The sequence below is a fragment of the Mastigoproctus giganteus genome, chromosome 2, assembly GCF_048544385.1.
Source record: "Mastigoproctus giganteus isolate SK-2022 chromosome 2, ASM4854438v1, whole genome shotgun sequence".
NCBI classification, from domain to species: Eukaryota; Metazoa; Arthropoda; class Arachnida; order Uropygi; family Thelyphonidae; genus Mastigoproctus; species Mastigoproctus giganteus.
In genome coordinates this window covers 204,205,822-204,233,112 of record NC_143576.1, presented here as the reverse complement: position 1 = coordinate 204,233,112, position 27,291 = coordinate 204,205,822, and the positions used below count along the sequence as shown (strand labels likewise).

The 27,291-nt window shown below is 38.4% G+C and overlaps 1 long non-coding RNA gene across 1 annotated transcript; it reads right to left on the bottom strand.

Annotated features, from left to right (window-relative positions):
* Nucleotides 1-411: 411 nt before the first annotated feature.
* On the bottom strand, nt 412-19,146 carry LOC150089948 (uncharacterized). The gene is made up of 3 exons (XR_016546691.1): nt 19,090-19,146; nt 4,758-4,816; nt 412-438 (listed from the first exon to the last, which is right to left on the bottom strand). It is a non-coding gene; the product is annotated as an uncharacterized LOC150089948 (long non-coding RNA).
* Nucleotides 19,147-27,291: the final 8,145 nt, after the last annotated feature.

The window sequence follows — 27,291 nt, the reverse complement described above, 5'->3', positions numbered from 1 at the left end:
GACTTTTTTGTAATCTCAGAATAGTAAAAAGACAGCTAGCCTATATAAAAATTCATATGATTCAGCAGTTACATGCTACGGAGAATGACTTGGGTAAGTAACAATAAGGGATGTATTAGGAAAGTAAGAAAAGTACAAAATTTAACCTGCTTGTGTAGTAATGCTAGGTGTTGCTGCAAATAAAATGAGTGAACCTGGGCTGCTTATCAGATAAACTAATACCGATATAATTGAATCTAGTTGTATAAAGAAGATTAATTAAAATCTTATTCTCAGTGATTTAGCATAGCGTACCATACCATTGTTTTTTTTTTTTTTTTTTTTTCCTCCCACTGAACAGTTTTATCAATTACATTTACAAAAGACTATATGAAAATGATAAACATACCTGAATCCTTGTATGAATTGTTGCTGAGCTTGTGGATTTTGGACTTGTAACTGAAAGAATATATAATAATTATACTGCTGTGTATTTCCAGTTAATTTAAAAACAAGTTAGCACTTATTGTGTCACAAAAACAAACAGTGTATTGTTCGTTGCCATTTACTGTATGTTATTAAAAATTTATTTGTATATGTTTATTTTTACATTAATACCATCAGTATTCAATTCCATATTCAGCTGTCTACAGACTTTGCACACTTTTTTCCCTAAATTCCCAGCCAGTGGATTATATAGACTTATAACTTTCTTGGTTTTTAGATGTTATTAGCCATGTCATTATTAAAAATCACAGGGCCATTCAGAAATCTTGCAGGGGGTTCAGAATTTACCTTTGACTTCCTATCACAACTAGTTTTGCCTCTGGGCCATATTGTGTATTATGTCTTCATAAGTGTGCATTGTATGTTGTGCAGACAGAAAAATCTGGCATAATTCATTGGCTACCTACAGCACCCCATTAAAGAAGTTGAATTCCTCTAGTTTGTGACAATCATATCCAGGCTACTCTAAACGTGCAAGTGGCAAAACTACTGCTAAGATGTTCTCCAAGTTAGGTGACTGATTGAGAGGCAGAGGTCACAAAATGCCCTATCGTATCAAAAATGTATTTGATGGATATTTGGTGCTGTGCATGTCAAGGAAGCCTGTACTATATGAGGACTTTGTGTAGGACTGCTAAGATATGGGAGCCATATGTGCATTGCCCTGCTGGAAAATAGTGTTTATGATGGAGTGAGAAAGAGCAGAAGCACTGGACTTGTGGTGGCATAAACATAATGCTTAGCTGAAAACCTGCTATAAGTAATGGCCAGAGGTGAGTAGTTATTGCAACTTGTGATTCACCCATACCATGGTTCTGGTTTTGCCCAATATGCCACTCCCTGATGTAGGCTGGGTTACGTCTGCCCATAAAAATACTACCATACTGCACCACATTCATTTCTAGCCATTTTACAGTTACGTATCATCACAGTGAACCATGGCAGAGTTGAATTGATGTTCTGGAGCTGCTTTACATATGATAGCATATGTACTGATGTGTCCCAGAAATCCATATGCCCCTTGCTGGTTCCCAGACAGAAATGTGATTTGTCACTGAAGACGATACCATTCTTGTCTCCAAACAGTGCATTCTTCAACCTGGCAGACTGCAACGTGTTTCCTATTTCTGGTATTTGGTCACTCTTCAACCCTACTGTTTTATATTCAGATATCACTAGATCCCTGGAAATGTGTCTAGGTACATTCCTGTGTCCATTGCTGCAAGCAGTGTCCAACCATACAGATGACAATTTTTTGCATTGGCCATCCAGCTTTTGACATCTGAGAGAAACTTACCTCTTTTGAGGGAAATTGATCTCTTCAGTATACAATACTAGTTTAAGCTAGTGTTTATTCCACCTTGCTGCCAGATTAAAGTCTGGTAATTAGCAGTCTATAAAAGTAATGTGTGGGAGGAGCTAAGCCACATGTCCAAAGACTTCTTGGAAGATGTATCATATTCTAAAAGCTAACTTAACTGAAATAACCAAGGCTAGTTAAGTTTGTTTTAAAATGTTGCCTAAAGGTAAAGCACTTCTAACTTTATTGCAAAAATGGCAATAGTGTTATTGCAGCACTTAGAGTATATCCAAAGACAAATGACTCAAGGTTTTCTTCATGAAGAAACATTTAACTATTATAAGGCATTTCAAAGATCACATAACTCCTAAGCCTGGATGTGATTGCAGCATGGCAATAAATAATTCAGTGAATTGGTGGTGCAGCAGCAACAACAAGCCCAATCAAATAAAGTATTTCTAGTGTTACACACCTTGAGTGACTAGTGAATACCAATCGCTCCAAATGTATGTATCTGGATCATGGTACTTAAAGGTAGGCCGCCACCACCTGTTTCTCAATTAAATCAAACATATGTATCAATTGGAACCACAAGACTGAAAGCCATCATTATTTTGCCATTGGTTTGATTGACAAGGTGTGCAGGTCCAAGAAATTTGACCACCCCAGTGGTGAAATTTTGAACTAATTTTTATTGTTAAAAAACTCCAACATATACTGATTACAATTAAAAATTTTCTTCTCAAAATAAAATTCTGAGTGAAATTTGATTGCACAGACCTATGTGGAACTGATTATTGATTGTCCCAGTTCCTTGAGAAATAGCAAGCACATTTAGATTGTTTTATAAGGTTTTACACATTCGTTGTATGTGTGTATATATACATATATATATATATGTATGCACACTGGCCAGAAAAATATGAATTTACTCAGTATCAAATCAGGCCATGTTTGTTTTGAACAACAGCAAGTGTATGGTACAGCACGTGTATTCTGTAAGGTGTTTTAGTGCCTTTTGGTCTAATTGAAACTATTCTTACAGCAAAATATCACATAGTTTCAACAAAGTTGGAGAAAGAGGACTTTGTTGCCGAATAGCTGGCCCTCCCCACGATATCCATACACTTTCTCAAAAGGATTGAGATCAGGTTGTGAATCTGGGGGAAAGAGAAGATGGAAATCTGTGTCATGTTCTAAACCATTCTCACACTTTGCTCTGTCACCCATAAAGTGGCAGTCCTCTTTGGGATGAAAGTGTAACTGCAGGGTGAAGTAGATCTGATACAAAATTCAGGTTCTTCCTGGATGATATTCGATCTTTCACCAGTATCAACTGACCCTGTCTGTGCCAACAAAATTTTGCTAATAGTTTTTGTTGTTTTGTTTTCCTGCCGGAATGTAAATTTTGACTGTTGAAAACATGGAGGAATTCAAACTTTGCACGGTTATCAAACATCAGCCTCTGGAGGGAGCAATGGACAATGCTAATTTGATAAGATTAGGACACTTTGTCCTAGCATGTACTGTTTTCAAGTGGTATGTAAATTTTACCATTGGAGGAGTCCACTGACACCAGTCTTGAATATCTAGTCTGTGTGTGTATATTGCTTGAATCTGAGAAAGGTTTCCATGCCGTGGATTTAATGAATGTTATGGTGAGATGATTATAACCAACAGTTCGGTTGGAAATGTTTTCACCTGTGGCTGCAGTAATTGCAAGAGACAGTTGATGACAGGACACCATAGGGTTCTGCCTTGCTGTTAGAGCCAGATAGTGGTCTGTTCTGGTTGATGCAGCCCTTGGATAGCTCTGCTATTAGGGTTACCCAGAAAATGACTTCAACTACTCATAAATTGTGTGTGTTCTCTGGTCAAGTTGCCTGCTTTGCTGGACGAAACACCCCGTTTTTTTTTTTTTCTGGGGGAAAAAAATCTGGCTATCTCCCCCTGTGACTGCAGCATCTGGAGACGGCACATGCAAGGTGATCTGATTGAGGTGTACAAGGCTTTGAATAGTTTGAGCAGGCTCAATGCTGATGGATACTTCCACCTGCTAAGATTAAGAACCTGAGGGGGAATAGATTCAAATTGAGGAAAGAGTTGTAGAATAGATGTGCAGAAGTTTGCCTTAAGCCAGCAGGTAGTTGATTGCTGGAATAGACTTCCATCTGTTGTGGAAGTTGACAGCTTAAATAAATTTAAGGCTGATAAATTTAACAAACATTGGAATGACTGGATGGGTGAAATGGGAAGGTTTTTTTTTTTTTTTTTGGCTGATGCTTTTTTGCATCATATGCCTCAACTAATGCTAATTCAGCCATGGAGTGAAAAAAGCCCATAAAAGTTCCTCACGTCTTCAAGAGGATTTGAACCTTGGCATTTTCCACCCAATGTGCAGAGGATGGTGACAATACTACTGCTACTCTTGCAGTCAAACTGCCTCCATAGTGCAGAGACAACACTTCATGATATTAAGCTAACATGCCACCTCTGCCTGACCTCAAGTCATCCTGCGGCCCGCATCTCAAAGAATTACCTAAACGACGATGACTTGCCATCCTAAGTACTGGAGATGTGTCTGTCCCACTGAGCATACCCAAAAACGGGAATGTGATCGCAACCCGTGTTTTTATATGCATGAATTTTTATATTGTGCAGTTCTGTAAGATGGATTGTATCCAATTTCTATTGTATTGTCGGAATTTCCATGGCAGGATGCCTATGATATCAAATATTCGCCTTTGGCGACACTTCACAATATGAAAAAAATTATATTTTTCACAATTAAAAAAAAATTATTCATGAAAAACAGTTTGTTCTGTAAATTTTGTGTAGCAATGCATTATCGTACGTAAAATCATTCTCGTATATGAAACATTTGCGGCATTGTAAGCATATTTTAACTGAAGTAATTATTAATAAATTTCAATATAATGTGAAATAAGACATTAAATATTTCATAACATACCCTTGGAGGAACTCTCATAGTAGTGGGAGTCACACGCAGGTTGTAGTCAATGTGAAGATCTGCAAAGGAATTAAAATATATACCGATTCAATACTTTGTAAACAGTGAAACTGTTCAGTATTAATATTAGTGAATACCAGTGTTATTTATCTATGACTAACATATTTGCAGTGGACTAAACAAATGAATTTCAAATATCATATAAAGTGAAATTGGTGAGCGCCTGTAATTAGCCAAGAGCAAAAACACATCAATGATGTTATTTAGTCACACTGACAGTGACATTAATTTATATCTAACCAGAGCCTATTTAGATGAATGAAACAAACTATATTTACAAACCTTTTGGGTCAGCCCTCCACTAACATGAGAAGTATACAAACTTCGTTATTACGAAAGATAGTACTACAGTACAGGAATCCCTCGTTTAGCGCGATTAATTGGTTCCGCGGAAATGGCGCACTATGCGAAATCGCGCTAATCGAAGTTAGTAATCAATACAAAACAGCCTAATTCGTTCCAAGACCTACAATATACCAATCAATATGTTTTAAAATACGTTTTTTTTTTATGGCAATTTAATGTACAGCAGTATAAAGCAAAGGATAATTATAAATATTTGTAGTACAGTAATCAAAAGTTTATTGAAATTAAAAAAATACAATAATATAAAACTTCATTTCTTTGTAAAATATTTCAAAAGGCTTGTGCAGACTTTTCTTTCATCATAAATTCGCTTGTATGGATACACATCTTTTTCATTGTTCCTGCGAATTTGCATACTGCGCTCGATATCTGTATCCATGATTAGTTGTTTCAAATTTTCACCTGCGCGAAATATTTCAAGTTCTTTTAATGTCAACTTCTTTTCTTCATCATTTTCTTCCTCGCAAATTTACACCGCGTCATATGCTCGTTGTTCATCAGTATTATGGAGGTCAGAATCACTTAATTGTTCTGAATTTGATTCCAGCAATTAGCGAATATCACTGTTGTCGATTTCATCATCAAAGCCTAGATCTCTTCCAATGTTTGCTGTTTCATCAATAACAGTTTTGACATGAGTGAAACTACAGAAATCATTTGCGCAATGTAGCAAAATATGCTTCCAAACTGCTCTCATATTGCTGAATGTTACTTCAGACCATGACTCATGAATATTGTCAATTGCTTTCCTGATGTTGCAATTTCTCAAAAATTCAACTAAAGAAACTGCACCATCTCCAGTTGTTGCTTCAATTGCTTGCGTAAATAATAGGCCTTAAAAAGTAGCGATTATGCCTTGATCCATAGGCTGTAAAAGACTTGTCGTATTTGGATGTAAAAAAATAACTCACGTTTTCACACAAATCAGAGTGCTGGTGGATGGCCTGGGGCATTGTCTAAAATTAATAAAATTTTGAATACAAGATTATTTTCTTCATAGTAGGCCTTAACTTTCGGACAAAAATAGCTAGTGAACCACTCTTCAAATAAAGCTTTCTTGACCCAAGCTTTTCGATTAGAGTGCCAAACAACAGGTAGGCTTGCTTTATTAAAACCTTTACCGAAAGATCTGGGAGCTTCATTTCTATAGATAACCATGGGTTTTAATTTCAAATCGCCTTCTGCATTGCCTCGCAATAAAAGTATTATTCTATCTTTGGAAACTTTATAGCCTGGTTTGTTCTTTTCTTAAAACGTTCAAACCAGCCTTTACTGGCAATGAAATTTTCTTCCGTTTCCGCTTCAATCACTTTTTCTTTTGAAGAACTTGCTTGAACATTTTCTTCAGTTACCGCTCTACCCAAGTTTTCTATTGTTAACAGTAAAAACAGTAAACAGTAAAATTTACCAGAGGTCATTGCGCATTTTTATGGTCATTGCGCGGACTGGAATTTTTTTTTTTGATTGCAGTCTTCTATCGAAATGGCTAAAAGACGTTCCATCTCAATCATCGTAACACTTCTATTTCTTGTAGTTTGCGTGCGTGCTGACGATGAAGCAAGCTTACCTTTTCCTTAATATGCACTGGCTTTAAAATCGTCCGAACCGTTGATTCGGGCAATCCAAGATGTCGAGAAATTTGTATTTTACTATCACTATCTTCAAATCTTTTTATGACTTCAATTTTTTCATCTAACGTTATCACTTTTCTTTTCTTTTTACCAGAGGCACTATCAGATACACTTTTCCTTTTATCTATAGTTAATAATTACGTAATTTATAAAAAAATTAATGTAATTAAGTAGGATGGTAGATGACTTTCATCAACTGGTGAAATACCACCACTTTGCTTATTGGAGGCTTGAAGTGGTGAAACCCATGTTTAGTCTCTAGAGCAAAGTTTCCGGCATCCCCCTCCCCCCATACTTCTCCTTCAACCCATGCACGGTACTAAGTACTATAGGTTTTGATACCTTTCGTGTTTGGGTTTTTTATATATATAAAAAAAAAAAAAAAATGCACAGTAATTAATGGCGGTTGTTACACGGGAATCTGCACGTTAACACGCAACGCAAGAACAACTGAAAGTAACTGATCTGCATGTACGTAATAAATGCGGTGTTGTCCTTCAGAGTGCATAATGTCAGAAAATATTTCAACTGTTGTAATAATACACGTTTGAAATATTCTTTTTTTTTTTTTTTTTTTTTTGTCTTATGAAATAAAAACAAACTAGCTTCACACTGTAACTTGCGTTCGTTTTTGTTCATTTCTCGATGGAGAAAGTATCACGCTACGCGAAATAAACAAAAATAAACGCGAAATAACTCCCTTTTGTGAAGAGAGCCACGCGCTCTTTTTTTTTTTTTTTTTGGTAGTTGTTGGCGCATCGGCTTCTGTGGCCATAATGCACCTCCCAAGGTTTTTGCAGTACTTTGATCCAAGCCCGAGGCGGGATTCGAACTCGCGACCTTTGGGTTGCTAGGCAGGTACTTTACCCACCTGGCTAGCCCGGTCGGCAGCCGCGCGTTCACTAAGAAAACAAGTGATATGTTTCTATAATGTTCCCTAATGTTATGCATACTTTAGCAGTATTTACATTCGTAGCTTAGTACGTACTGACTTTCGTAGCATCACCAGCTCCAGTTTCGATTACGCTAATCGAAAATTGGTAGCTAAATATAAACCGCGCCAATCGAGGGATTCCTGTAGTTGGTTAACAATAGTTTAATGGGTTTATTTATTTTATTTTATTTATTATTATTATTTATTTATTTATTATTTTTTTTTTTGTGGTTGCATATAAATCCAATTCCACACTGTGCATGCCCATTGTTGTTGTTGTTGTTGTAGGTTTTTAGGCGTATCAGCAACTTAGGCCATATTGAACCGTATACAATGTCTGTGAATTGCACGTATTCTGTGATCGATTTGACCGACTAACTCAGCCACATGAAAAAAAAACCATTAAAATTCCTCGCATCAGTGTGACGCGATTCGCACTCCGTCCTTTACTACCCGGTGTAGCGAGGACAGTGATTATACCAACTGTGGTATTCACGAGGGGCCCGGATGCCAAGCGATTGTGACAGCGATTTCTCTTTGTGCTTTCACTGCGATTTTCTAAAAGGTGAATTCTAGTTCTCTTTTACATTCCTCTCCTTAAGAAATCCTTTTATTTAATAGCAGCTCTTTTATCAAAAGTACTGGTAGACAGCAAGGAAGCAAAGTGACCTTTCTTTAATTTTCATATTCAATAGACTAACTCCTACTAATTTCGCTTGGTCGCACCAGCCACTGCTCCTGCCTCCCCGTGGCAGGGCCGTAACCTTGGCAGAAAAGTTCATCTGCCAAGGGCAAAAAGGAGCCAACATGGAACACAATGTGTTTCCCTCTTTAGAACCGACAAGCTGTCAGCTAGAGTCAAAAAATGAGCATGACTCGCCGCAACCAAAGAGGTTAAAAACCATTTCTTCTGCGACTGAGTTTCCTGCATTCTTAATAATGCACTCGTTATCAGAACAGCCTCTTAGTAAGTTATCCCCCTTTCTAATTCAAAAACACTTGGAAGGTATTGCAGTGTCTCCCAAGACGGTTAAAAGACTGCAGTCAAGGGACTTACTTGTAGAAACTCAACCGCGAGCATTCTGAAAAACTTAAAAATGACAAACTTTGCTAAAATTCCAGTGAAAGTAACTCCCCGTGCAACTCTAAATACGTCTCAGGGTGTTATATCTAGTTGGGACTTTTTGAATGTGACAGAGAAAGAAATTAAAGAAGAGCTTCGGGAACAAAACGTAATTGCTGTCAAAAGAAATGATTAAAAGGGGCAATATACTCACCCACCAGAAATATCATTCTCGCCTTTAACAGTCCAAATCTACCCTCATCAGTAAAAGAAGGATATCTACTCTGTCGCATTGGTCCTTACATTCCTAATCCGTTGAGATACTATAAATGCCAAAAATATGGCCACTCTCAAACGGCATGCAGAGGGAACCCAGCTTGTTCCAACTGTGGATTCTCCGATCACAGTCAAAGTGATTGTTCGGTGAAAGAAATTACCTGTCCCAACTGCAAAGGTAACCATCCTGCTTACTCTAAGACATGAGAGGTGGAAAACGGAGAAAAAAACAAAGTGAAATACAAAGTTATCGGGAAGCAAGAAAATGAATTGCACCCAGTATACATAACCGTACCTATGCCAATATTGCAAAAAATATCAAACAATAGCCACTCAAACTGATGTTACCATTCCATCTAACATATCAATCTCCGACTGGGCTCGAGCTGTCCTCTCTCAGCAACAGTCCAATGCCGTGAAGCACTCAGACCAAGCAAGTAATACGCCTCTTACGATACCAGTAAAATCTCCTCCTCCGCCAGTGATTGCTACTACTTCAAATAATCCTAGTTCGACTTCAAAAATATTATTCAGGACACATCGATGGATGCAGAGTACTCATCCAAACAGGAAGATCCGATTCTGGAAATATTTGTAGAAGAAGAAGAAGAAGATATGGACACCGGTCGCCCTACCTTTCCAAAGAGAGACAAACCACAGCCAGAACGCCATAAGACAGCCACGTCAGGTACAGCTTCTTCTAAATTAAAATAATGCCTTTTATTTTACAGTGGAATTGTAGAGGCTTTCGTGGCAACATTGACTACATTCAGTACTTAATTAGACGCTACTCTTCATTGTGTTTCTGTCTGCAGGAAACCTATTTAACTCCTAAAATTTCCGTTTCCATAAAAATCTACCTAATCTATCGAAGAGATCGGAATACATCCGATTCTTCTCGTGATGGTGTAGCTATTTTGATTAACTCAAAGATCCCTGTTGGCCAAATCATTCTCCAAACCCAAATTGAAGCCGTTGCTGTGCGTCTGATTACTCAGATTGCGTTTACACTAGTCTCAGTCTATCACCCACCAAATTATACCTACTCTTATAATGATCTTGAACAATACAGCTACCCTCCCCTGTCTGCTTGGGGATTTCAATAGCCACCATTCTTTATGGGGATTCTCTAAATCAGATAGACAAGGCCGACTGATCGAAACTCAACTAGACAAACAAAATCTCACCATTCTTAATAGAGGTGCACATACCCATATACTGTTACCTACTGGACAGACTTCTGCAATTGACCTCTCGATTTGTTCCCCGATACTGTTTCCAATCATTCAATGGTCTGCTCTGGATTATCCCATGTGCAGTGACCATTTTCCAATTGTTTGTAACCTGCTCACTACACGGGGTCTCGGGTCGAGCACGCATGTACTCTTGTTTATTGTATATTGTGTTCCTCGCACCTTAGTCTGTAAATATTCATACGCATCTGGCACAGAGCCGTCCCGGGGTGACCCAAGGTTTCTTGGAAAATAAACTGATTTTAATAATAATAATAATAATAATAGTAATAATAATAACAAGCACCATTAGACCAACACTGCAGGAAATGGAAATTTTCTAAAGCTAATTGGGCCAAATTTCAGTCAGCAATCACTCTGTACAAAAAAAAAAAAAAAAAAAAACTATTCAACTACCGCCTATAGATAAAGTTGCTGATTATATCACATCCCGTTTTTAGTTGCAGCTAAATACTCAATTCCATTATCAAAACCCCCAACCAGACAGTACTTCAATTACTGGTGGAACGAAGAGTGCACAAAAGCAAAGAAGGGGAAAAAAAAACATTCAATTTATTCCGTCGATCTCCAACTACAGCTAATCTAATTAGCTGCAGGAAGCTAAGGGCAAAAACGCGGTTCATTCGAAGGCAAGCCAAGAAAGATTCTTGGACTCGGTTTGCATGTACTATCAATAGAAATACCGACTCCAGATTAATATGGAAGAAAATCAGGCAGCATTCTGGGAAGTTTCCAATCATCTCTTCCCCAGTTCTTTCCTGCAGTGGGCAAGACCTGTCTGCTCCTCTAGATATAGCGAATGCCTTAGGCAAAACCGTTACCCAAGTTTCAGCTGCATCAAACTACACTCCCAATTTCCAAAAAATTAAGACCGCCACCGAACAGAGACCCATCAACTTTAGAATCTCACTGTCACTTCCGTATACTGTAATCAGCTTCTTCAATATTGTTAACTTTTACAGGCCATCAGAACAACGCGAAACAGTGCCACTGGCCCAGATCGCATATATTATATCATGCTACAGCATCTCGATGACAAAAACTTACAACTGCTGCTAGTCTTTTTTAACAGGATCTTCATGGAAAATATTTATCCAACCTCTTGGCACCATGCTACAGTTTTGGCCTTTTTGAAACATGGAAAAGATCCTCCAATCCTAATACAGTAGTGTGCAAAACTTAAAAAAAAAAAACAAAAAGACTATTATATTAGGCCACTCGAATATTTAAATTCATCTGCCTTGCATTGTGTATTATGTCTGTAAATCGCGTGTGTTCTATGGTCGATTTGCCTGTTTTGCTGGACGAAAAATCTCAGTTTCTGGGGGATAGGAACCTTGCTATCTACGCCTTAGACCGACTAACTCAGCCACGGAGTGAAAAAAGCCCATTAAAGTTCCTCGCGTCATCGACGGGATTCAAACCCGGGCCTTTTTCACCCGGTGTGGGGAGGACGGTGAAAACTTAAGGACCAACACTATTTCTAAAGGTTACAACCACAAAATCATTACTTAAAGTACTCTTAACTGATGAGAGTAGATTCAGTCTCAGCAGCGATTCTGGACGTCAGCTAATCTGGCGAGAGGTTGGCACACGGTATCACCCCGCAAACATCACTAAAAAGGGTCGATATGGCGGTCGAGGTGTTCTCGTCTGGGGAGGCGTTACCTTGGATGGACGTACACAACTCCAGATACTGGAAGGCGGTACTGTAACCGGTGCACGCTACTGTACTGAGGTAATCCTTCCCCATGTGCGTCTGTTTCCGAGGTGCCATTAGCCCCGAATTCGTGTTTATGGATGATAATGCCACACCCCATCGCACTGCAGCTGTTAATACCGTTACAAAAGAACTGATTGTTCTTTTGTAACGGAACCTTACAATTGATTCCGTTACAAAAGAACTCCCAAATACTGTGGAGCTCTATCTTTATGCTAACGAACTCTCTATTTCTTGCCATTCTCAGAACACGAGGTCTATTGAGCGGCAATTGCAGATTCCCTCAATAAATTACAAAAGTAGGTTGAGTTCAATGGATGTCGTCTTTCCCATCAGAAAACAGATGCGATCCACTTTTGCAATCAGCGTAAATTGCATATAAACCCTGAACTTCGGATATCAAATTTCACCATTCCGATTGCCAACAACATCAGATTCTTGGGATTGATCCTTGACAGCAGTTCTTTGAGCACGTTAAAGTAATACGTACTACATGTCCGAAAAAACTAAAAATGCTAAGAGCTTTATCTGCCTTGTGTTGGGGAGCAGATCGTACAACTCTGCTACTCTTATATAGAACACTGATTAGATCCCGTTTGGATTATGGTGCCCCAGCTTATGATTCTGCCCGAAAGAGTGTATTACGCTGGCTCGATCCTGTACAACACAATGCACTGCGGATTACTCTTGGTGCTTATAAGACATCTCCAACCTATAGTCTATATATTGAAGCCCGTGAGACCCCTCTGTACCTCCGCAGAAAAATGTTACTACTTAAATATGCAGTTAAAATACAAAATTGTTCTCCGCCATCCATTCAGCCATATCTCTTTAATCCACCATTTCACAATCTCTATAGAAATAAACCAAATAAAATACGACTAGCACGCCTACGGCTCCTTGAAATATCACAAAATTGGAATGTTCCTCTCCTTTATCGCAGATAATTCTTTATCTGCTGCCTACTGCAGGCAGCAGGTAAAGAATTATTCTCACCCACCATGGACTCCCTTTCCTCAACCGACCTGTGATACTTATTTTCTCCACTGGGGAAAGAATCGTCTACCTACTCTGCATGTGCAACAACTCCATGCTAGCCATATTCAAAACTATTTGGACTTATTACCGACATATACCGATGGTACCAAATCTCATTCAACTGATGGAGCAGCAGCAACGTTTCCCTCTGCTATCATATCAGCTTATCTTCCACCCGAGTACAGCAACTTTTCAGCGGAACTATTTGCAATACAATTAGCTCTAGAAAATTCGACTCTTTACCCATCTGCAAAATATTTATTTTACACCGACTCTGTCAGCTCAATTAGAACAATGCAGTGTCCCTCTCATAAGGATCACCCCCTTTTAAATCAAATCAGGAATTTGCTGTTGAAAATTGAAGATTGTCAGCAACGAGTGATATTTTGCTGGATTCCAGCACATTCAGGCATTAAAGGGAATGAACTGTCTCATATTGCTGCTAAAAATCCATCAACTTTAGACTTAACCTCTGTCTTCATTCCAGTTTCTGATTATAACATACATAATTCAATCAGCATACCATGCACAGTGGACAGAGCTATGGCATAAACAAACAAATAATAAACTTTTCCAGTTGAAACAGGACCCAAAATTTTGGCACTCATGCATTCAGACAGTTCGGCGAGAAGTGGTATTCGCACGGATTAGAATAGGACATACTCATCTGACTCACCTCCATCTACTCACAGGCGATGATCCTCCTCAGTGTCCACACTGCTCAGAACATCTAGCAGTCAAACATTGTTTGATTTACTGTCAACACTATCAACAACATCGAACTTCAATATTTCATTCTCTGGCTAATCTCCGAGAACGGATAACATTAAATCGCATCATTGGTGAAGACGCAAATATTAATGAACTTTTCTGTTACAGTATTTGAAACAAATAGGAATGTATGAACGACTATGATTAGTTTCTGAGATGAAATGAAATTGAACTGGCTTCATATTAATTTTTTTTTTTTAATATTCCTGTGAATAGGCGCACTACAGCCACAGCAGCTTGTGCGCCTTAAACACCCATACCCATACACACGGTATTCATGAGCCTGATATACAGGTCATGGGGTTTTGTCAATGATATACAGGAATTTTGCTAGCAGGGAAAAGGAGGTGATTGTCCCTCTGTATAAGGCATTGGTCAGGCCACCCCTTGAGTACTGCGTACAGGTCTGCAGGCCTCATTTTGGGAAGGATGTAGATTTTCTTGAGCGTGTACAGAGAAGGGCAACAAGATTGGTGAGGGGAATGAAGGGATCCTCTTACCAAGAGAGGCTTAAGTTCTGCAAATTGCAGTGGCTGGAGACTAGGCACCTGCGAGGTGATCTGATTGAGGTGTATAAGGCATTGAATGGGTTCAGCACGCTGAATTCTGATGGGATCCTTCCACTTGTTCAGATTACGAACCTAAGGGGCATAAATTCAAATTGAGGAAAGACAGATGTAGAATAGATGTGCGGAAATTTGCCTTTAGTCAGCAGGTGATTAATTGCTGGAACAAACTTCCATCTGTCATTGTGGAAGTTGATAGATTAAATAAATTTAAGGAGGAACTGGACAAACATTTAGAGGTAATTGTTTTGTAATTTATTTTTATTTTTATTTTTTGGCTGATGCTACATAAGCTAATACATTTGCTTTCTTGCATCACATGCCACTACTTCTACCACGTATGTAACTTAGTATTCTATTCAGGACTAATGCAAGCCCTCACTAATTAAGTTAGTGAAGTAAATGGAGCTTTCAGTTGCTATAACCATGATGGTTTGTTCATTACAGTTCTAAACCCATATCTTAAAAGGAACATTCGCAATTGAAGCAATTTTGTAAGAAAATATTCAGTCCAAGAAAAAAAAAATAATAATAATAATTAATAATTATTATTATAATACCCAGGTGTCAGAATAAAGTTATTTGGGAATTACGGTACCGTCGGACATAAAGATTTCAGCAATACAGGCGGCAAGGTAAGCCCATAGTATCGATGATTTATCAAACATTTGCTTGTAGAGATAGGAAGGTCATGATCCCACCGTACAAGGCAATTGTATGACCACACCTGAAAAAGACATCGAACTTTTTGCAATTGTCAAAAGACGATCAAGGCGCTTAATGAAATCAGTAGAAGGACGAACGTAAGAGCAAAGACTCCGAATATATGTAGCTACGCAAATTTGGTAACTGTGTACCATAAGTGGAGACCTAATTAAGGCTCTGAGAGGAGAAAGTAAAATGAAGGTGAAATTTTCACTGTTATAAACGATTACAAAACTATGGGCCATAAATTCAAATTACTAGAGAAGAGACTTGCAGGATTGCAAAAGACTTACAACGGATTACAGGAAGTTTTCTTTTGTCCATCGAGTTTTTGATTATTGGAATAAGTTGCCTCCATGGGTGGTTGAGGCTTGAAGAGATTCAAAGGTCAACTAAATAAGTACTCCGTACGTGAGGAGGGAATGAAATAAGTACCTTTTATTTTTATTTTATATTATTTATTTTTCTATGTTTATTTTTATTTATTTATGTTTTTTTTTTGGCTAGTGCAGCAAAAGCTTCCGGCTTCCTTGAACTATATCGCTAATACGAATAACAATCACTAATCAAACAAAATGGTGTAATATATTTCGTAATTGTAAATATGGTAAAAACTGCCAAAAAAAGAAATGGTAAATGGTAAAAACTGCCAAAAGAAGAAAGCTAGAGATCGAAGCGATAGGTTCCCCCACTGGATTTTGTACCATTGTCCCTCTGGGGAGGAACAGAAAGGGTCAACGCTTCCAAAATAATGATAGTAAATTGATTAGTATAAATGAAAATCAAACAAATAAATATAAGGTTTGATCAAAAAAGTTCCGTGAAGGATCTTCAGTTCTTGAACGCCTAGCGGTAGTTAAAGATTATGACTTGGCTTAACGTCCTCGTTAGGCGTGTTAGCATATATACGTAAAACGCTTCGTCTCTTCACCTGATGATACATCCAAGGGGCAGGTCTCGTGTGTGTTCGATGTAGCGTGTGAGAATATTAAGCTCAACTCAGCTTTCTGATGGGTGTCAGCTTGACGAACAGGATGAATGTCCTTGGAGGAATTAAGTAGGGACCCATCAAGCTCTCAGCTGCCCACCTCAATGCTAGAGTTGCACTTGCGCATCAGACAAGACAGCGGCAACCCAAAGGCAGAATGCGCTTGTCCACAGTAGATAGCTATTGTCAGTGACTATGTTGTCAGAGAAATGGAAAATATATTGTGCAAAAAAGGATAGGCAGAATACAACGAGAGTATATCTGCCAGTGGAAAAAGTTGACGAAGTTCCAGAGTAGATATCATATTTTAAGGACACAAGACGCGATATTGTTGTACACGTTGCACTAATGACATTAAGAGAAGAAGATCTGAAGATTTACGAAATACAGAGCAATATTGAGAAAAAGTCGCGAGTTAGGGTTAAATTTGAAAGTGTCTGCAATTTTTTCCAGACACGATAGGCAGGAGTACATGATGAGAACCTTGTCAATAAATTCGGCCCTGGAGATATTTGTGCAAGGCTTATGGGATAGAATTTTACTCGGTGTGGTTTATGCTTGTTAAGAGGAGCGACTGCTTCTACAGTGATGGGATACTCTTAAATAGAAAGGGTGCAAGAATATTTACCGATGTTATCGAGGCAATGTTAGGTGGGTCGGAAAACGATTTGCTTGGGGGACACAGACTAATAGATTAAAATAGCCTTTGGCAGAAGTGAAAGTGATTCTTGCACTGCTTCTATTGGAACACGTTGCAGCCCTGAAAGCAAGGTACAGGAGGTTTCAAGTCCTGCAGTAGGTCATCGTGAAACAAAGAAATATACTGAAAGGACAAAATTCTGGGATACCTGGTTTAAGGCAAAAGCGACACTGCCACCCCTCTCGCTAGTGGACGAACCCACCGCCTGGCAGGTATATAGGTACACTGCGCCACAGCATTCACGTAGACGGTAATTCGATGTCAGTATGGATAAACGTCGTGAGTTAACCGTCTTTGAAAGAAGGATGATAGTGGGTGCCCGACGCATGAGTCACTCTGTCTCGGATGTGGTACAGAAATTGCACTGTCCGGGTTCGACAGTATTAGGAATGTATCGGTGAAAACGCTATTTCCGGAATAACATCTCATCGTGGACAGCGTTGTGGGCGGAGAACGGTGGTGGATGAACGTGGCAGTGAAGTCTGTCTTGCATTGTTTCAGCCAACCAAAGAGCGACGGTAGCACAAATCACCGCCGACTTAGCATTAGTTGAGGAATAGGATACAAGAAAGCAAACTTATAGAGCATCAAAAGACGTAACTACCATCAAGGGTAAAATGAAGGATTTTTGTTTTCATAAAGGCGAATACAGTGGCCTCACACAATTTGAAATTCTATACAGTGGAACCAATTGATGATATTACAATCAGCAAATTCTAAATGGGAAGCAGTCAGGGAATTATTCTCAGTTGGTATGAAAAGCTACTACGCTTTTCATATCAACTGAGAAATACTCTTCAAGGTACAGACAGGGTAGGTCTAAATCGATGTTAGACGAACTAATTAGACTAGTGGCAGAAAGGAAAAATGCATCGGATGCATATAAATTATCAGGGGACACAGAAGCCTATGGTAGATATAAACTAGTCTGTAATCAATTCACAAAGGAGGTGAGGCAAGCGAAGGCAGATTAAGAGAAATCTTTGATATCGATGGCTCGATTGTTGATGATCCTGCTCAGGTTTCTGAAGAACTGAATGGCTATTTTGCATCTATATTCGCGCATGAGGAATTCTTGAAGGAAGGGGATGACAGAAGTTGAAGTCGGCGGTGATTTGTGCCACTGTCGCCCTTCGGTTGGCTGAAGCAATACGAGACAGACCTCGACGCGTACTCACTATCATCGCTCTTTCAAAGTCGGTTAACTCACGACATTTATCCATACTGACATCGAATTACCGTCTAAGTGAATGCAACCATGCAGTGTACGTATATACCTGACAGGTGTGTTCGTCTACTAGCGAGAGAGGAGACAGAGTCGTGTTGCCCAGGAACCAGGTATCCCATGAATTCTGTCCTTTCAGTGCACTTTCTTGCCTCAAATGCCACAGATTAATATTAATACAGTACTAATGTCCGTCACGCTCTTTATCCGCATGTAATAACTCTACTCCTAGTGAATAGAGTTTCATGAAATTTTATATTTTGCTCTTTTAGAACGATCTAGTGTTAGTACCAGTATTAGCAGTAACCATACTATGCTAATGCATCAAAAAAACTGTCACATTTCCATTGTTACTATTTTATTGAAAATTGGGAAGACTTGATAAATTGATGGCCTCTAACAAATCCATCGATAACTCGATGCCTCTTGTCTGACCAATCTGATTGGATACTATCATGCAGCATCAAAGGAACTAGATGCAAAAAACAAAAATAATAATAATTGTGATATCATATACAGTACTTGAAAACCTTTTGATATTGCTGTATATACTGGTGCACTGTTGCCGACCATCCATCCACATACAATTTTCATGAGATTTTTTTTTTTTTTATCTTTTTTGAATGATTTAATTGAAACTAGTGACTAATAAAATTTTGAATGATTTAATGAATCTAGAGACAAATAAAACTAGTGACCTGACGGTCACTGATTTTATTTGTCTCTAGCGCATTCACCCGTTGCTTTTGTGACTGAATTTCATATCCCTCACTGATACAACTAAACGGTACAAGTATCCTAAAAGGAAAACTTAGGGATGATTGATAATTTTTAGATACAACACCTTTTAAATAGGTTATAAGATTTTTTTCGAAAATTTTACTCAGAAAGAAATTATAATAAGTAACTTGCTTCAGGCGTCAAAATAGGTTAGACGTGTCTTGATTGCAAGTGTCGATCGTATAGAGCAAATTGAGCTAAGTTCAAAAGAAATGAAGGTTAAGAAATACTGTGTATTCTATCACAGAAAACTTACCTCTGGCTTGATAACCCAAAGGATCTTTTCGTTGGGCTACTTCTTCGGGATCCATATCAAGAAACTGGCGCCATTTACATTCCAAATCACTGAAAATATGAAAGATTGTTTATAGAATCAATGTGAAACGTTTACTCTGTTTTCTCTATACCAAATGAAAATATTTAGGTTTGTTGATTACAATAAAAACAGTATTTCATACATTGGTAATTTGAGTTGGAGGAACTTTGTGAGAGTAGTACTAAATGTTTCACGCACATTTTTAAGAAAGATGAAGTTTATTTTTTCCCGATAAAATCACATTACAAATTAATAAAAAACCTGCTTGATCTGGCTAACTCTTTATTAGGTTCACCCGGAAAGATAATTCATCTTTCCGGGTGTACCTAATAAAGCCATGTGTATTGTGTCTGTAAATTGCGTGTGTTCTCTGGTCGATTTGTATGCTTTTCTGGACGAAGAACCAGAAAAGCAGGTCTACGCCTGAGACCGACTAACTCAGCCACGGAATGAAAAAAATCCATTAAAGTTCCTGGCGTCATCGACAGGATTCAAACCCGGGCCTTTTCCACCCGGCGACGATACCACTGCTACCCGCTCAAACCTTGAACTGGTTAAATAATTTCAGGCAATCGACCCTCACAATAAACCCCATCAAATCATAGTGGCTACTATTTTCATTAAACCTGCTATCATAAATCGCCAACTCTCCTAAGACCTGCTCTTCATGACGCTCTCATACAAATCACAGATTGGTATCAGGGCATCATACCTTAAGTCAGAAGGTTCACTACTCTTAAGTTAGAAGGTTCAACTTAGCTCCTGACTTTCGCTGTTTCTCGACACGAGACTAATGCTCAACTGTCTCCTTGACATGCTGGCTGAGAAATCCTCTCCCCGCCTACGGTGGATAGCTAGATAGCTCTACGGTATATTGAAAATAGAACGTCCACTGTAAAAACATTAACACCATAGTTTACCCATCAATCCTTTATCCTGCTGAAATACCGTTTATTGCGATTGAAGCGTCAGCAGCCCCTACCACACTAAACCCATTTTTACTGCCCAGGAAGCAAAATCCTTTCCAGTGCTGATATAGAGACGGCGCCTCATCACAACAATTAATTAAACTCATGACTAGTACCATCTCTGAACCCACTGGGACTCCTGCAGATGGAGAATCCCTCCTGCTTCCCCCAGGTTCACCTCTTCGCTCTGTCCATTGCAGAATTAGCAGACAGATTCCCCCATCAAGTACTTGATGGGGGAAATAAAATAAAATATTCGTTGTGAATGAGGACTAATACTCATGGAATAGATGAAATATTACAGAAATGATTCCAACTCAAAATTATACCGCAACGTTCTTTTTCGTGATCGGCGTGATTCGGGCTGTAATATTAGTAATGACAATTAAATAACATTACACACCTTTTATCCAGACTGTATTGTCTTCTCAACTTCTTTGTTAAAGGGTTTCCCTGCGAACAGAAATCGAAGTTATTTACGTATTCTCACAGCAATCGCAAACTGAACATATAATTATGTCATTTTTGTTACAAGCCTCTTTTACACATTGGTACTCAAAAGCTAAGCTACAAACACCCGAAAATAATAAAATTAAATTAAAATGGAACGAAATACTCGTCATTTGTGAAACAAAACAAAACAGTCTTTAAATTTCAAAACCTCGCAGGTGCCTAGTCTCCAGACACTGCAATTTGCAGAACTTAAGCCTTTGTTGATAAGAGAATCCCTTAGTCCCCTCTCCAACCTTGTTGCCCTTCTCTGTACTTGTTCAAGCAACTCTACATCCTTCCTATCCTTCTAAAATGAGGCCTCCAGACCTGTACAGAGTACTCAAGGTGTGACCTGACCATTGCCTTATACAAAGGGATAACACCTCCTTTTCCCTGCTAGCAAAATTCCTGTATATCATTGACAATTTTCAGAGCACTGCTCTGAAAATTTCATATCTGACTGCACAATTACCCCCAGGTTTCTTTCATTCTTCACTACCGAGAGTGTAACACCACACGTTGGTACGTTTCTCTCGAGTTATTTCTACCCATATGCAGTATTTTGCATCGAGTTCGTTGTAACCACATCATAGTATCTAATTAAATTTATCAGACAAGACTTTCCCTTAACAAACCCATGCTGTGTCTGAATTATTTTTGTAGCCCTGTCTAGATGATCCTGGAATACATATTTAACCAGTGACTCCATTATTTTTCCCGGAACAGATGTTAAACTAACTGGTATGTAATTATTTGTGACACCTTTATATCCCCCTTTAGATTCACAAAGAATTGGGGATACATTTGTACATCTAGAGTCCGTGAGTATTTCCCCTGAGTCCAAAGATGCTCTCATAATTATAAGATGACCAAATCAAATTTGGCGGCGAAAGTTGGGTCCTCTGCTGGAACCAGAATGGTTCAAGAATTAATGGATGGAAGCACAACATAATCCAAGAACTAAAGACGCACTGGAAATGCTATACTGATTTTTTCGGATGGAAACTGTTTATGTAAATCGCAACTTTAGATAAAAAAAAAACTTAAAAAAACGAAAGAATCAAAAATTTACTTACAAAACTGGCTACTCCTTTAGGTGGCATTACTCGTTCTTTCTGGAAGTCCTCTGTATAATATTACACAATAAAAAAAATAAAAGAAAGGATTAAAATCACGCTCATGTAACCAATAGTTTAATATTCATTTGTCGTCGAATAGCATTTAATACATAAAACAGAAGTTACCAACCAGGATGTTGTTACACATTTATGTATCTCTAGATTATAAAATAATCTCGCCAATTTTTTTTTTATATTATTTTTCATGGATGCAGTTTTCACCTTTCGGTTGAGAAATACATTGACTACATCTAATAGCAAGCGTAAACAAGTCTAAACAAGCCTTTGCTCTTTTAAATAGAAATAATATTAGTATTAGCAGTGGTTGGTTGCTGTAGAAGTTTATGCGCATCAACAACTTAGGCCATATTGCGCTATATATGATATGTCTTCAAATTGTGTGTTCTATGGTCGATTTGCTGTCTGCTGGACGAAAAACCTGAGTTTCCGGAAGAAAAAACTCTGCTACCATCGCCTGAGATCAACTAACTGAGTCGTGCTGGGAAAAAGACCCATAAAAATTCCTCACTTCCGGTCTAATAAGTTATCTAATCCTTCCTTAAATTCATTCAAAAGGACCCGCCTCCACAAAACTGGACAGAAACCTGGTCCAAAAATGAATTACTCGCTGGCTGAGAGCAAATTTTCGCTCCTCTATCCACCCAATTATTCTTCTTCAATTTATTTCCCTTTATGTATTTTCCAAGAAGGAGTTAGAATACCATCATCATTAAATTTACTCAATCCATTTAAAGCCTTAAGCACTGCAATCAGGTCTCCTCGCAGGTGCCTGTTTTCCAAGTACGGCAATTTGCAGAACTGAACTCATTTACGGTAGGAGTACCCGTTTGTGTGCTTAACTAAACTTTTTCTCTTTGTTTTCTTTCTTCTCTTCTCTGTACCCGTTCCAAGAAATCCACATCTTTTTTAAAATGCGGATTCCAGATCTATTTGCAGTACTCAAGATGCAGCCTAGCTATTGCTATAGGACAGGATAATCATCTGCTTGTCCTTGTAAGAAAAATTACTGTATATCACTGATAAGAACCCCAGCACCTGTCCTAGCAGCTTGTCTGCACTGCAGAGAGAACTTCACGTCGGACTATACTGTTACTCATGATTTCTTCTTTCTCCATCACCTTGAGTGTGGTACCACCCAATTAGTGCCTATATGCTATTCTGGGATTACTGTTGCCTGTATGCAGTACCTTTCATTTATTACTGTTGTATCTCAGTTTCCATTTCTCAGCCTGTCTAATTTTTTTAGAGTTTGTTGTAGTGTTACACCTGGATTCCTGCGCTAAACTGCCAACATTTCTGTTATAGGCCAAATTTAGACAAGCTTGATATGCATTCACCAATATCGTTAATAAATATTGAAAACAGAAACTATAAGAGGCCCAGTACTGAGCTCTGATGAATGCCAATAATAATCCAAGAAGAGCAGTGATCCACCTTTATGAATAAGACAGACTTTTTGACATCTTCAATCTACGGGTACTTCCCCTGAATCCATGTATGCTGTCATAATTATCGCCAACTTTGCTCACTTCTTTTGCTGGTTCTTTTAACATAACTAACTAGATTTTGTCAGGCTCAGGTGCTTTATTTTTAGCTTTAACAGTTTCTCTTCACATTCTTCTCAGTTATTACAAAATCATTTAGTTCCCAGTTATTTTCACCCAAAACTTAAATTCCATCAACATATTGAGGCGTTAGTAACATTAATGCGTAACTTTAGATGGTACTACAAACAAAACATTCTGCATGCAAGTGATTTAAGAACAACGAAGAAATATATCCAGACTGTAATTTATCTTACAGATGCTCTAATCTATCCTGAAGAGTTACTTAAATGGACCCTCCATGAACATCATATTCTTCCACAGGTAAGGACAATACAAATAGAGCTGGCGAAGTTACCAACCACAATAAACAGCAGAAGGCTTACAACTTCTACTAAACTGCTGACTGGTCTTATTTTATCCTCAAATTTCTGAGATCTCTGCACCCGACGCACCCCTGCACAATCTTTAAAGTCAACTCCAACGCTGCTGCCAAAGTCATGCAGATTCAAACTGAGTGACAGATTCACACCTGCGCAGTCACTTTAAAAATTGTTAAGTTTTTTGTATTATTGTACTCTTAACTTTCTATTATCATAATTTCTAATATAACCTATTAAATTCCTTATTATTATATTTCTAATTGAATGTTGGTGTATACCCATTACTTGTGAAGCCCCTAGCCTTGTAGGCTGTGATAGATATTTACTGCCCACCGTATCTGGTTGTATGCAATAAAAGATTATTTATTTGTTTATAATTATGTATTCTTCTGGTGATTCCTATCTCTAAAAACTTTTTCACCTATGAATTTAAATTCCAAATATTTGTCCAGTTCGTTCGAGGCCAATGAAGGTAACTGAGGATTTTTGCTGCATTTAGGGCTCTGAAAGTAAAATTATGGAAACTGAAAAGCGCTTCAAATCATACAATTGTGCTTCGACAATTGAGCTAAACAAGTCTTTGTTGTGGTCTTTAAGGAGACCTCCTGATCATACCAATAATAAGACTCCATAAAAGATGATATTTCGATTAGTTGAGTTTCATTTCGTTTTAATAAAAATTTGCTATACATTTTTAGTGGGGGCATCAACAAAGCTTCCCTACTTATGATTTGGTGCATTTATTTCATCTTATCCATCTGTAAAATCAATAAACCGAAAGTAGCAAAAGGTTATTAATTAATGTCAATCAATTAGTTTAAATTCAGTCAAGTCCCCATCAATTACACTGTTCACAGCAACGTGCGATCCTTTATTTGAGGCACACACAAGCTTATGTGGATCTATTTGGTTTCTTCTTTGTGTTTTGTCAATCATAGAGATTTTTTTCATATGAGAAGCTTTGGAATTTAGTAGACCATCTTTCAGGTGAATGGATTTATTTCTGTCATCCAAAAATAATGTATACTGCCTTATCATTAACAATCGGACACAATATGTTAAAAATGCTCTCGTAGGTAGCATGGGGGTATAATCACCGTCCCACTGTGGGTACAATCACCATCTCACTGTGGATACGGCGCCTCCATAGCCAGGTGGGAAGGAGCAGCGGTGCGTAGCACACGCTTCTTGATTAGACCGGGGTTCGAGCCCGTCACCACCAAATACGGAAGATGCGGAAAGGTCAGGAAATGACCACCGCATCTCCCGGAGCAATATGGCCTTAGTTGCTAATGCTCCTAAAAACCAAATAACAAACAAACAAACATAACAAACTGTGGATACAATCACCGTCCCACTGCGGGTACAATCACCGTCCCCACACGGCATGTGAAAGACTTGAGTTTGAATCCCACCAATGGTGAGAAGAATTTTTATGGGTCTTTTTCATAATGTGGTGGAGTTGGTCGGTCTTAGGCAAGGATAGTATGATTTTTCCTGCGGAAACTTGTTTTTCATCCAACAAACAACCGCAAAACCTAATTTACAGACATATTATATGCAATGCAATATAGCCTAATTTGCTGATGCGCCTAAAACCCTACAGCAACCAACCAACCCCGATCCTGGATGGAAGCCATGGACAAATGGAAATTTACAAAAAATAAAATACTATACTGTATTGTTGTCGTCTTAGAGATCTCTTTTGAACCCTTCAACTGCGTGCCTCCGCTGGCAGAGTTATCCAGATTCAAGTTTATCCTTTATCCAAATCACAAATGAAAGTTAAACATGCCTGCTCTACCAAACTCAAGTGTGTTGATAAAGGACATACGTTAACCATTAAGCATGGGCTCGCTCATAGACCGGGGTTAAGGAGATGATGTGAAACCTAATGCGATGCACGTTCGAGCGTACATAAATTAGGAGTGAAAAAAAAAAAGACTAACGTTTATATTTTTATTTCGGAACTCCAAAATTGGATTAGAAAATCAGCCTGAGATATTTGTTTCTTCGATTACAAGTATAATGAAAATACAAATATCTCAAATAAAAACCCTTACCTTTGGACATGGTGGTGGTCATACGGCAATGCTCCTCTGGAAGTTTATAAACGGCATCATCCATATCCATCCGCCTTAGAGTAGGCGGTTTTGGATGATAGATTCCTTCCTTAACTGAAATCAGCTTAATTTTATCTAAATTCGGATATTTTTGGGCATATTCTGGCAATTCAGGTAGATCATTCTGAAAATTGCCAATATTGTCTTCCTCCGTTTGAAGACATTGGTCTCGGACAGCAGGTAAATCTTGAAGATAAGTCTGCGTTTGCGCCATGAAAAATTAGCTTCTCGAATCATTAATTTTTATTCCGAAAATCCTAAAGTAATAACAAGCTAAACTACTCCCAAAAAAGTTCGCTGAGAAATGGAATGCTGATAATTGGTGGGATAACACAGGATACGTTTCTAACAATAATGGACAGAGTAGTCATTGTTCAAACAATTAATCCGAAATTTCCGTCTCTTTTACACAACAAATTGTGTTATCTATCAATTGTTCATCTTGGTGTTGATACCAATTTAGAGCTGCAGGAAGCATTTTGATTGGCATCAAAGAAAGCCTATTTTTCTAATGGAAAACATCTATGGAGAAATATGAGTAGCTCGTTTCCAAAGATGGCCTTGTGATAATTAAAACCAGATTATCCCCCCTCTATAAACCTCTTGACTTGGCGACAACAGCTGGCGATTAATTAGGCCGTAGGAAGTTCGTACAAGGATATTGCGTCTTACGATTTTCTCACACAATACTTCGATCTGAGTGGAGATCAAAAATCCAGAAAGGGGCAAAAACACCTTCTTGTCTTTTAATCTGATCTCCACAGTATTCTTGGCTTAGTTTCGCAGCTGTTTCTTTTTTCAGTGTTCGTTTGTTTGCTCTGCGAACCCGTGCAAACTGGTTTGATGAGGGTGTGGTCCGTTTTCCTGGCTGCACCCAAAGTGAATGGCCCCACAGAAAGAGACAGCCTTCACCTATTTCGACACTACAACACTTTTCTTCTCTCTTTGGTCATCTGATCTGTCTTAGTGCGATCCCGTGGGTCTTTTGAATCGCTCAATGACGTCAATAAGTTTCAGGTGGCTCAAAAGGTCTCTTCTTTAAATGTTTAGCGCCTTTCTATGACAACGCATTGCTGTCTTTAGTGTACGACAGGTAGTGATGTGTCTTAGAAGAATGATGCCAATGTTCGTGTCTCCAAAAATAATTATTATAGTTGAAATCTCCCTGACCTCATGGAAGTTTCAGACTACAGACTGAAATAAATAAAAACTTTCTTTCCTACTTTCATTCTATATTTGTGTATTCCATTTTGTTTCGTTCGTCAATTTTAAATATATTTTGTGCAAACTACAGACAAACTGCGAATTATATATTACGTGCGCGTGTGTGTGTTCTAAGGCAGGTTTGTGGTAGAATAGTTAGAGATATTGAATGAAGTCTTCTGCATCGTGTTGTGAGGCTAACTAACTCGGCGCTAAGCATAATCTTTTACATTCGAATGGCAGTCATCTCCTCCCATCTGCTCAGTAAATAATAGCGAATGTTTCACCTG